Raw genomic sequence first — 13,097 nt, 5'->3', positions numbered from 1 at the left:
TATATATATATATATATATATATATATATATATATATATATATATATATATATATATATAAGATATAAGTCAAGTAATAAAATATAAGTAATTAGTAAAAGTATAAAAGTATAAGTAGTAATAAGTAAAAATAATTAAATAAAACAAACCAATACTTACACTTGAATGAAAAGTCTTCACCTGTTGGTGTCGCCATTGTTGTGTTTTCGCGGCACTGAACAGCGCCGCGCAAAGAATCTTGGGATTTGGGAGGCCGCGAAGGATAGTAGAGATGCATCCTCGAAAAAGAGGGAAAAGAAGGCCGCATTTCAAGGCTGCATTTGAGGGACTCTTCGAATTGGGACAGCCTTCGCGCGGCGTTGTGACGTAATCGGCCTCGAAATGCGCACTTCGAGGATGCAGCCTCGCAATTTGGACCAAATTGGGACACAGCCAAAGTTCAGTCAATAACAAACCAGCATGACCGGACAAACAATCATTTTTATTTTAAATTTTAACACGTTGAGTTTCACTAGACATAAATAGTTGGTTTTGAACCAGTTTTACACTGTAGAAAAAGAAAATGTAATTATATGAGGGATTTAGATAGGGAACTATGCAAAGACAAACTCTGTAAAGCAGAAATGAAGAAGACAGATGTATTGTGTTGATATAAAGGTTATGAGTTGTTAAATAAATCTATCAGAGAGGAAATCTGGAAGGAACGAGATGCACTGTGTTGTAATTGGTTCTATTTTACAAGTCACATATTTGTTACTGTGGTCCCCCATTCCTGGGACCTGTAAACATTACAGTAATCAATAAAAGTTCCTGAACCCCTTTTATTAGTACTAAAATATAGTTGAAATAAACATTTTGCCAGGAACAATAATGTAGAAACCATTAATATTAGAGAAAGTATTAGTGGAAATAAATGGGAGGTTGTCCTTAAGTATGGCTACTAGCCTGGCTCTCATCTTAAATTTTTAAATGAAAAATGATTGGTTGTCCAGTAATGCTGTTTTGTTATTGGCTGAACTATGTTCACTAATACATGAAAGTGAGATCTTTCCAGTAACATTTTGTCATTAAGACACTGCTCATCTATTATTCATAATCTAATGATGTCACTTATAATAATATAACAGTTAAATGAAGCAAAAACACCACTTTCACTTAACTACATTTTCTTAATACTGCACTTTTCTACATGTACTTTTACTAGGTATGATTTTTTTGTACAGGAATTTTACTTTACTGGATTATTTTTATATTGCTGTATTGGTACTTTTCAAAGATCTGCTCCCAATTATGCCAGCGTTTTCTTCAGCTGACTGGTAAGTCTTAAGTACATTTAAGAAAGCGACTGTGACATTATAGCACATACATGAGATTATTTAGAAAAGTTCTAAAATAAATGCAAATCCTATATTTTACATGTTAAATATGATAAGGAAATTCATTTAAGATAAATCATGGTCACACCACAGTTTTTTAAGGACAGTGCCACAAAAATCACCTCATTTAAAATGTTGATATGAATGTTTGTGGACACAACATTCTTGATGTTTTAACTACTGCAACAGATATTACTGTTTTTGTTATCTTAAAATTGACCATGTAGAAGCCAATAACGACAGATACCATAATACATTTACCCATTTTTTAATGTAATAAGCCAATAACGTAATGAGATATTAATGTTATAACTGAAGCCAATAATGTAATATACTAATATCACAGTATTTAAGTTTCATTTATTGGATATAACTGTGAAAATGCATTCTCTCTCTCTCTCTCTCTCTCTCTCTCTCTCTCTCTCTCTCTCTCTCTCTCTCTCTCTCTCTGTGACACAAAGAGACACTGGGAGAGAGAGAGAGAGAGAGAGAGAGAGAGGAGAGAGAGAGAGAGAGAGAGAGAGAGAGAGAGAGAGAGAGAGAGAGAGAGAGAGAGAGAGAGAGAGAGATTAAGTCATTGTTTTATTAAGTTATTGGCTATTTGCTCAGAAGCTCTGTAGAAGAAGTCTTGAATGTGCATTTTTAATTCCTGCTATACCTTGCAGTTTAGGTGATGCTATGTGCCACATCCTCATTGGCTCACACTGGATGCTTTTGTTCTTCTTTGGGGGTTTTCCATATCATATAATGTGGTCGTGTCATATGCTTTAAGTCTGTTGTTGACTGATGGGAAAATACAAATCTCTTATATTCATTTTGTGTTCCTATAACCAGTAACACCAATGTCTTATATTCATTTTGACATCTGCATAATCAGTTTGCAACATTATATTCAGTTTGGTTAGCGTGACTATTTTTATGACTGTGGTAATGATTAAAAGTATATGCGTTATACTTTGCATTCCACACTTGTAGAAGTAGAGTTATTGTGCTTGTGATTGTAAGAGGCCACAGTGCTAGAAGGCCAAGGAGTTAACACTTGCTCTTTGTTGCAGTAAATTTCCATCCTATGCTATGAGTTATTTTGACTAATGTTGAAGGTCGCAAGTGGTGGGAGAGAGAGAGACTCGACAACGGAGACAGCACGGGATGGCTCCAGAGGGAAAACAACCCACCATCTGGCGCCCTGATAACACTTGTTGATAAAAGATGATTTGCTACTTTGTTAGGTATAAAGCTTTTGCTCAAAGGACTGACCTCTGACCTTACTCTGTGCACGGTTGGTAGCTGTGTATTGTTGATCTGCTCCTTTTTGCAAGAATTAAAAATAACTTGACTTTTGAACCTGGTTTCAGCCTCAGTCTTGTATTTCATTTTTCTATCATTGACTCAGGTCTGCGATCTGTCAAAATAAATAATGTATTTAGCACCAGTTCCTCTTTAATTATCAGGAACATTAAATCCTCCAGTGGAACAGCTTAGATGCATAAATTGTCCTGCTACTTGTCTCATATTGCTTACTTTCTTCCACCTTGATATCAGCTACACAGGCAGAAGCTGACATTTCGCATACTTGCTGAGAACACATTACAGGTCATCTTCGCATGCTCAGTATTTTTCCACTTCAAGTTACATTGTGTTCTTTGTTACAGTAGTGTGACTATGTCTAAGACAATGCAAGCGTTCACTTCTTATCACTTATAAAAACCCTTATTAATTAATGCAACATTGTTCCCTTTAATCATCACAGTAATTTCCCGTATACTTACCGCAGATTATATAATGCAAAAGTTCAAGGCTCCATGAGTATGATACAACACCTTCTAGTCAACTTTTGAGTCAACAACTCACAACATCACTTCAAACCACAATAACCACTCTTTCTGACTCATACACTACTACACTACTCTACATTTTTTGATGACATAAGCAAAAACGTATTGGTGTTACACTTATGTCTGATTAAAATTGATTAACAAAAGGATACAAAACCTCACACATCTTAAACTGGTTTAAGCTGTTTTTTTCAGCAGGGTAGTCGTAGACTTTTCCGACCCCCCACAGAAATCGTGACTTCAGGCTACAAAAGCTACTCGCCATCTCCGCTTCTGTTTAAATATATTAACTTAAAGCAGTCTTATTATCGTCGGTTTACTGCAGGATAATGAATAATGAAAGAAGAATAAATCGGGAGGGAGATGGTTTCATTGAGCTTTGTCTGGTGGTATCACTAGTTTCACTACAGAGCGAAGCTTATACGAAATAGAAGGAAACACTGAAACCTTTTAGTAGTTTTTACGGCTGAGAAACTGACCTGTTTATCGGTGGTAGCAGAGGGTGAGTCCGGGTTCTGGTTCTCCTCCATGCTGCTCTTGTAGTAGTTCTGCTCTGTGAAAAACTACCAGGGCTCTTCTCTTTGTTTCGCTGTTTTCTTCTTCTTCCTCTTTGTCTTCTTCTTCTTCCTCTGGTTTCTTTATCGGTTGGTAAACTAGTTTAAAGGTGCATTACCGCCACCTACTGGACTGAAATGTGAAACAGCAGATGAGCAGGCAAAAACACACCCACCAGTTCTCAACTTCTCTCTAATAGCCCCGTTTCTTCCAAGTACTTGATTTTGTGACTATATTTCAGCATTATATGTTGCTAGCAAAAAGTATTCCCTTGTGAATTTTACTTTTTATTGAGACACATGTTTTTCATGTTCTGTTTTTGAACATTTAACCCAGTAATAAGCTGATAAAGGTTTAGGAAATAATCTTAATATCTTGATATCAATCTGCATATAAAACAATTAAAAAATGACATTAGGTGAATTTAACTTGTATGATAGGCAGGTTATTTGTTTATGATTGATTTCTGAGAGAGGAGACAGAGGATCTTTAGTAAGCAGGAGGTATATCAGCGACCACTGCTTTCATGTGTGGGAGAGTGGGAGTCAAGATTTGGACGTGGACTTTGACGTACTGGATGTCCACTTGGATTACACTTAAGCTTAAGCAAAATGAGAGAGAAAAAGGCAGCCAATAACTGAACTGAAGCTAGTTGAGTTGGAAAAAAGAAACTTACTGACTTGACTGAACTGAACTAAACTTTCAAGGAAAATAAACACTTTGTATCTGAGGAGGAAATAAAGAAGGACTATGAAATTGTATTTAACTGAATGTGATATTCTCCAGGTATTAACAATGGTGGACAATTTATTTTAATTGTTTTATTGCTGTAAATATTAAAGAGCTCTGCTCTGTAAAAAACTGCCAGGTCTCTTCTCAATGCTGCGCGGTTTTCTTCTTCTTCTTTGTCTTCTTCTTCCTCCTCTGGTTTCTTTATCGGTTGGCAAACTAGTTTAAAGGCGCATTACCGCCACCCATCAGACTGAAATGTGAAACAGCAGATGAGCAAGCAAAAACCCACCTGAGTTTTCAAATTGTCTCTAATAGCCCCGTTTCTTCCAAGTACTTGATTTTGTGACTATATTTCAGCATTATATGTTGCTAGCAAAAAGTATTCCCTTGTGAATTTTATTTTTTATGAAGACGCATGTTTTTCATTGTCTGTTTTTGAATATTTAACCCAGTAATAAGCGGATAAAGGTTTAGGAAATAATTGTTATATCTTGATATCAATCTGCATATAAAATAAATAAAAAATGACATTAGGTGAATTTAACTTGTATGATAGGCAGGTTATTTGTTTATGTTTGATTTCTGAGAGAGGAGACAGAGGATTTTTAGCAAGCAGGACATATATCAGCGAACACCGCTTTCATGTGTGGGAGAGTCAGAGCCAAGACTTCGACGTGGACCTGGACCATCCGTCCAGATCCCCACTTGGATTACAGTTAAGCAAAATGAGAGAAAAAAGGCAGCCACTAACAGAACAGTAACTACATAGTTAAATGGGAAAAAAGAAACTTACTGACTTGATTGAACTGAACTAAACTTTCAAGGAAAACAAACAATTTGCATCTGAGGGGGAAATAATGAAGGACTAAATAATAGTATTGAAGTGAATGTGATACTTCCCTGGTTTTAATGAAAGATCTGAAGGTTGGACAATTTAATTTAATCTATTATTTCTATTCATTTTTTAAATACTGAACAAGCTGTGGAGAAGGAATACGTTCAGATTGGTCTAGTTTTATTATTATTATTATTATGGACCAAATTTAAGTTACCATGTTAAAAGTAAATTGTGTTGTTTTTTCTTGTGGAAAATAAATGTATTCTTTATATTTTTACTGAGTCACATTTGTCTTGCTTAGCATCCTCTTTAAAAGGGCCTATACGTAAAATACTTGTGTAAATACCTATTTCATTACAAGTAGTGGTTACATCTCCTTTCTATTAAAATAAGTTAATATCTCCATCACCATTTGCTTCATAGTTTGACCAAGTTGTGATGTAAGTACTATTGGGCTGTAATTAGATAGATATAAAGATTATTTCCCCAGTTTCAAAATTGGTACGATAATTGATCCTTTTCAGCTTGTGGAATGTGTCCCTGTTCTCCAAACTTTGTTCAACAATTTTAACATTGCTAGGAAAGCACTGTCCTTTATATGAGCTAATATACAACAAAAATGCCATATTTTTTTGATGATGGCCTCTTTAACTCAAACAAACTAAAAGGTAAGTGTTTGGTGCTCTGATGAACGATGCAGGCTTATTACATATAACTTGATTTATTAACCCCAGTAAGGAGGATGCAATGTAACATAAATGGCTGCTTTATCTAGCACACTGTGACAACACTGACAACCTGGTGTTAGAAATCAACTGGTTTTCCTATCAACTGGTCATTTTTGTTTGTAAGTGTTGGGCCTGTGTCATGGCAACTGCAGATGTTCACTGAGAGAAAATGTAGCTCACCTTGTGAAAGCCTAAATATACTTCTATATTCATCATCAAACTGTCGCTGATGGTTTATACATTGCTTGCTGTACACATTTCAAAACATGAGTCACTTTTCCTCTTTTCCAGATGGCTCTGCCTACAGTGATGACTGCATACCTGTTCCTGTCCTTTCAAAGATATCATTAATCATGATATTAAATAGAATCACACTGATGGCACTACCTTGAGGTTTCCCATTTATAATGACAAAGCTTTTGGATACAACTTTAATTTCAAATGTTGTATTCCAAAGGAAATCTTTCATTCAGTAATACATTCTTACATTTATGCCTAGCTTATTCATTTTTTATCAAAAGATCATCTCCATATGGAATCATAAGCTTTTTACTATGATTTAAACATGCTGTGGATTTTTTTCTAAAGCCACTCTGGTAATCATTCATCAAACTTATTTTATATGACAATTTATAGTATGACAGTATCATATGAAATTGACAAATTTCTCATATTGTAATTTTCATAGTTATAATTTTAAGTGTAACTTGTCATCTGGTGCTCAAATAAAACACACAGTCCAAGTTTATGTCTTTATTCAACCTTTTTTATAATCATGCATGTTAACTAATACAACACAAAATGCATGCAAGAAGAACAGAATAAGGAACTTTAACTCTGACTCTGTAATGGTCATTTTTTCAGACTTTTCAAGGCTCTTGATATTAACTCTAAATATGGGGGAAAAAAAGAGATAAGCTTCTTTAGCTTGAGCTTCAGACTGAACCTTCAAACCTGAACCATTTCTTTGGAAGATATTAAATCACTGACATAAACTGAGTAATATGAGTACCAACAAGACCAGGTAATCACCCTTTTTTAACAATTGTGACACCTAATTGACCCCCAGTTGAAACTTAGTTTTTTTTGTGTCAACTTTTACCTTTTCTTTTCATGGTTAAAAGACTGAGTCGCTTCAGATAACATTTAGAATAAAAATGGAAAATTAATAAATCATTATAATAATGATTACTTTATGAGACATGTTCCCTTAATTTCTGTCTTAAACCCAACTTCATTAACACTACATATTTTATCTCCTAATTTAGTGTCACAATAAGCCCAGTCTGTACCCAAACTCTTTTACACTAACTCATATATATCTTTTGCACAGAACATTATAGAGTGGCAAGATGGGAAAGCCCATTTCTGGTGTAAAAATGCTCTTCATTTTCCTCAGCTGACAATTTTATGTGATTCACACTTTGAGCACTTCTATGCCTTGATATTCAATGTGAAAAAGCAAAAATCTTTAAGGGTAAAAGTGAACAACAACAAACATGGTGGCTTTTTAGATGACTGTCTTAGGTAAAGGTTTTCCCACATTACTCACAGCTGTACGGCTTCTCTCCAGTGTGAATGCGTTGGTGTGTTTTTAGATGACTGGCTCGACTAAAAGTTTTCCCACATTGCTCAAACGTGTACGGCTTCTCTCCAGTGTGAATGCGTTGGTGGCTTTTTAGACTACTGCCTACACTAAACGTTTTCCCACATTGCTCACAGCTGTATGGCTGCTCTCCAGTGTGAATGCCTTGGTGGATTTTTAAATGATTGGCTTGAGTAAAAGTTTTCCCACATTGCTCACAGCTGTACGGCTTCTCTCCAGTGTGAATGCGTTGGTGGATTTTGAGACTATCATATCGAGGAATCGTTTTCCCACATTGCTAACAGCTGTACGGCTTCTCTCCAGTGTGAATGCGTTGGTGTTTTTTTAAACTACGGCCTTCACTGAACGTTTTCCCACATTGCTCACAGCTGTACGGCTTCTCTCCAGTGTGAATGCGTTGGTGGGTTTTTAGATGACCGCTTCCACTGAAGGTTTTCCCACATTGCTCACAGCGGTACGGCTTTTCTCCAGTGTGAATGCGTTGGTGGATTTTCAGATGACTGTCTCGACTAAAAGTTTTCCCACATTGCTCACAGCTGTACGGCTTCTCTCCAGTGTGAATGCGTTGATGTCTTTTTAAACTACGGCCTTCACTGAACGTTTTCCCACATTGCCCACAGCTGTACAGCTTCTCTCCAGTGTGAATGCGTTGGTGGCTTTTCAGATGACTGTCTTGACTAAAAGTTTTCCCACATTGCTCACAGCTGTACGGCTTCTCTCCAGTGTGAATGCGTTGGTGGCTTTTCAGATGACTGTTTCGACTAAAAGTTTTCCCACATTGCTCACAGCTGTACGGCTTCTCTCCAGTGTGAATGCGTTGGTGGATTTTTAGACTACCGCCTTTACTGAAAGTTTTCCCACATTGCTCACAGCTGTACGGCTTCTCTCCAGTGTGAATGCGTTGGTGGATTTTGAGACTATCATCTCGAGAAAACGTTTTCCCACATTGCTCACAGCTGTACGGCTTCTCTCCAGTGTGAATGCGTTGGTGGCTTTTCAGATGACTGCCTACACTAAAAGTTTTCCCACATTGCTCACAGCTGTACGGCTTCTCTCTAGTGTGAATGCGTTGGTGGATTTTGAGACTATCATCTCGAGGAAACGTTTTCCCACATTGCTCACAGCTGTATGGCTTCACTCCAGTGTGAATGCGTTGGTGGATTTTGAGACTATCATCTCGAGGAAACGTTTTCCCACATTGCTCACAGCTGTACGGCTTCTCTCCAGTGTGAATGCGTTGGTGGATTTTGAGACTATCATCTCGAGGAAACGTTTTCCCACATTGCTCACAGCTGTACGGCTTCTCTCCAGTGTGAATGCGTTGGTGGATTTTGAGACTATCATCTCGAGTAAAAGTTTTTCCACATTGCTCACAGCTGTATGGCTTCTGTCCGGTATGAGTTTTCTGGTGACTCTGTAAACACCTGGATGTTGTGAAGGCTTTGTCACAGTGCTGACAGCAGTGCGTTTTCAGTATCTTTCTTCTTCTTTGTTTCTATGACAAACATACAAAGAAAGAGAAAGAAAGAAAGAAAGAAAGATATTAAGTTAGGTGGGTGAATGTGTGGCATTAGATGGTGAAACAAAGGCTCAGCAGGCCAAGGTGTGTCACATCTTACTGATCAGTGTGCCTGCTAATCAGGAACCTGCCTCTGCAGACAAAACACAGCAGTAACAAGAGGAGCAAAGTAGAGGGGTCATTGCAAGGATACACGGTTTCTTAAACTTGACCCTGACCAGACTAATTCAGGACATCTCGACCTCTTCTGACCTTTATGTGACCCCATTATTAGTTTTTCCCCATTTAATAAAATAAAATGACACCATTTACGAAAAACCCCAAAACAACAAACAAGACAATCACAAAATGTAGAGATATTGATATGGACAAAACCAGACATCTGAATATGATAAAGGTCCTAATCAGAGATGTGCCGCTATGATCATCATTAGTTCAAAATATCACGGTAAATGATACTGTCAAATGGTACAATCATATTAAGTGGTGGAATCTGATTTTGGGGTTGTTTGTGTGTTTGGTGGGGTAACAGTATAGAACTAAGTTTCACTTTGTTGCAAACAAAGCTAGAAAATGTTTACTTTTAGTTTGAAGAATTTTCCATCCTCCCACTCATGTGCAGTACACAAAGTAAAATTCCTGTACAAAAACATCATAAGTATTAAAAGTTCATGTAGAAAGTGCAGTGTTAACAAAATGTAGTCAAAAAATTTAAGTGAAAGTGGTGTTTTTTGCTTCCTTTAACTGATACATTATTATAAGTTACATCATTAGATTATTAATAATAGATTGAGCAGTAGGTAAATGACCATATGTTACTGGAAAGATCTCACTTTCATGTATTAGTGAACATAGTTCAGTCAATAAAAAAAACAGCATTACTGGACAACCAATCATTTTTTATTTTAAAATGTAACATGTTGAGTTTCACTAGACATAAATAGTTGGTTTTGAACCAGTTTTACACTGTAGAAAAAGAAAATGTAATTATATGAGGGATTTAGATAGGGAACTACGCAAAGATAAACTCTGTAAAGCAGAAATGAAGAAGACAGATGTATTGTGTTGATATAAAGGTTATGATTTAAATAAATCAATCAGAGAGGAAATCTGGAAGGAACGAGATGCACTGTGTTGTAACTGGTTCTATTTTACAAGTCACATATTTGTTACTGTGGTCCCCCATTCCTGGGACCCATAAACATTACAGTAATCAATAACATTTCCTGAACCCCTTTTATTAGTACTAAAATATAGTTGAAATGAACATTTTGCCAGGAACAATAATGTAGAAACCATTAATATTAGAGAAAGTATTAGTGGAAATAAATGGGAGGTTGTCCTTAACCCTCGTATCGTCCTCCCGGGTCAAATTGACCCTTTCTTCCTTCCTTCTTTCCTTCCCTCCCTCCTTCCTTCTTTTCTTCCCTCCCTCCTTCTTTCCTTCCCTCCTTTCCTTTCTTCCTTCCCTCCCTCCTTCCTTCTTTCTTTCTTTCTTCCTCCTTTCTTTCCTTCCTCCTTCCCTCTTTTCTTCCTTCTTTCCTTCCTTCTTCCTCCTTTGCTTCCTCTTTTCTTTCCTTCCCTCCCTCCTTCCCTCCCTCCTTCCTTCTTCCTCCTTTGCTTCCTCTTTTCCTTCCTTCTTCCTTTCTTCCTTCCTTCCTTCTTTCCTTCCTTCCTTCCTTCCCTCCCTCCTTCCTTCTTTCTGTCCTTCTTTCCTCCCTCCCTCCCTTCCTTCCTTGACTCTAGGACAACAGGAGGGTTAAGTATTGCTACTAGCCTGGCTCTCATCTTAAATTTTTAAATAAAAAATGATTGGTTGTCCAGTAATGCTGTTTTGTTATTGACTGATCTATGTTCACTAATACATGAAAGTGAGATCTTTCCAGTAACATTTTGTCATTAAGACACTGCTCATCTCTTATTCATAATCTAATGATGTCACTTATAATAATATAACAGTTAAAAGAAGCAAAAAACACCACTTTCACTTAATACTTTGACTACATTTTCTTAATACTGCACTTTTCTACATGTACTTTTACTAGGTATGATTTTTTTGTACAGGAATTTTACTTTACTGGATTATTTTTACATTGCTGTATTGGTACTTTTCAAAGATCTGCTCCCAATTATGCCAGCGTTTTCTTCAGCTGACTGGTAAGTCTTAAGTACATTTAAGAAGGTGATTGTGACATTATAGAACATACATGAGATTATTAAAAAAGTTCTGAAATAAATGCAAATCCTTTATTTTACATGTTAAATATGATAAGGAAATTCATTTAAGATAAATCATGGTCACACCACAGTTTTTAAGGACAGTGCCACAAAAATCACCTCATTTAAAATGTTGATATGAATGTTTGTGGACACAACAATCTTGATGTTTTAACTACTGCAACAGATATTACTATTTTTATTATCTTAAAAATGACCATGTAGAAGCCAATAACGTCACGACGGATAACATAATACATTTACCTGTTTTTTAATGTAATAAGCCAATAACGTAATGAGTTATTAATGTTATAACTGAAGCCAATAACGTAATATACTACTATCACAGTATTTAAGTTTCATTTATTGGATATAACTGTGCATGCAAAATGCATGCTCTCTCTCTCTCTCTGTGACACAAAGAGAAACTGGGAGGGAGAGAGAGAGAGAGAGAGAGATTAAGTCATTGTTTTATTATGTTATTGGCTATTTGCTCAGAAGCTCTGCAGAAGAAGTCTTGAATATGCATTTTTAATTCCTTCTATACCTTGCAGTTTAGGTGATGCTATGTGCCACATCCTCATTGGCTCACACTGGATGCTTTTGTTCTTCTTTGGGGGTTTTCCATATCATATAATGTGGTTGTGTCATATGCTTTAAGTCTGTTGTTGACTCAGGTCTGCGATCCTTTCAAAATAAATAATGTATTTGGCACCAGTTCCTCTTTAATTAGCCCACAGAAACATTAAATCCTCCAGTGGAACAGCTTAGATGCATAAATTGTCCTGCTACTTGTCTCATATTGTTTACTTTCTTCCTCCTTGATATCAGCTACAGGCAGAAGTTGAGATTAAGCTGACATTTCGCATACTTGCTGAGAACACATTACAGGTCATCTTCGCATGCTCAGTATTTTTCCACTTCAAGTTACATTGTGTTCTTTGTTACAGTAGTGTGACTATGTCTAAGACAATGCAAGCATTCACTTCTTATCACTTATAAAAACCCTTATTAATTAATGCAACATTGTTCCCTTTAATCATCACAGTAATTTCCCGAATACTTACCGCAGATTATATAATGCAAAAGTTCAAGGCTCCATGAGTATGATACAACACCTTCTAGTCAACTTTTGAGTCAACAACTCACAACATCACTTCAAACCACAATAAGGATACAAAACCTCATACATGCGGATTTTTTCAGCAGGGTAGTTAGACTTTTCCGACCACCCACAGAAATCGTGACTTCAGGTTACAAAAGCTACTCGCCATCTCCGCTTCTGTTTAAATATATTTACTTAAAGCAGTCTTATTATCGCGGTTTACTGCAGGACAATGAATAATGAAAGAATAGTAAATCGGGAGGGAGATAGTTTTTATGGGGGATTTCGTTAAACTTTGTCTGGTGGTATCACTAGTTTCACTACAGAGCGAAGACGAAATAGAAGGAAACACTGAAACCTTTTAGTAGTTTTTACGGCTGAGAAACTGACCTGTTTATCGGTGGTAGCAGAGGGTGAGTCCGGGTTCTGGTTCTCCTCCATGCTGCTGCCAAAGAAGAAGAAGTGCTCTGCTACTGATTTCCAGTTTCAGATGTAGCTGAAGGGTTGTCATGTTATGTACAAACATTAATCCATTATACACACGGACATGTTATATAATCTTTGAATAAGCATTGAAGAAATGTAT

This window comes from Scomber japonicus, chromosome 9 (genome assembly GCF_027409825.1).
Source record: "Scomber japonicus isolate fScoJap1 chromosome 9, fScoJap1.pri, whole genome shotgun sequence".
NCBI classification, from domain to species: domain Eukaryota; kingdom Metazoa; phylum Chordata; class Actinopteri; order Scombriformes; family Scombridae; genus Scomber; species Scomber japonicus.
The sequence above is the reverse complement of the archived record's forward strand: the minus strand, read 5'-3'. Positions refer to the sequence as shown.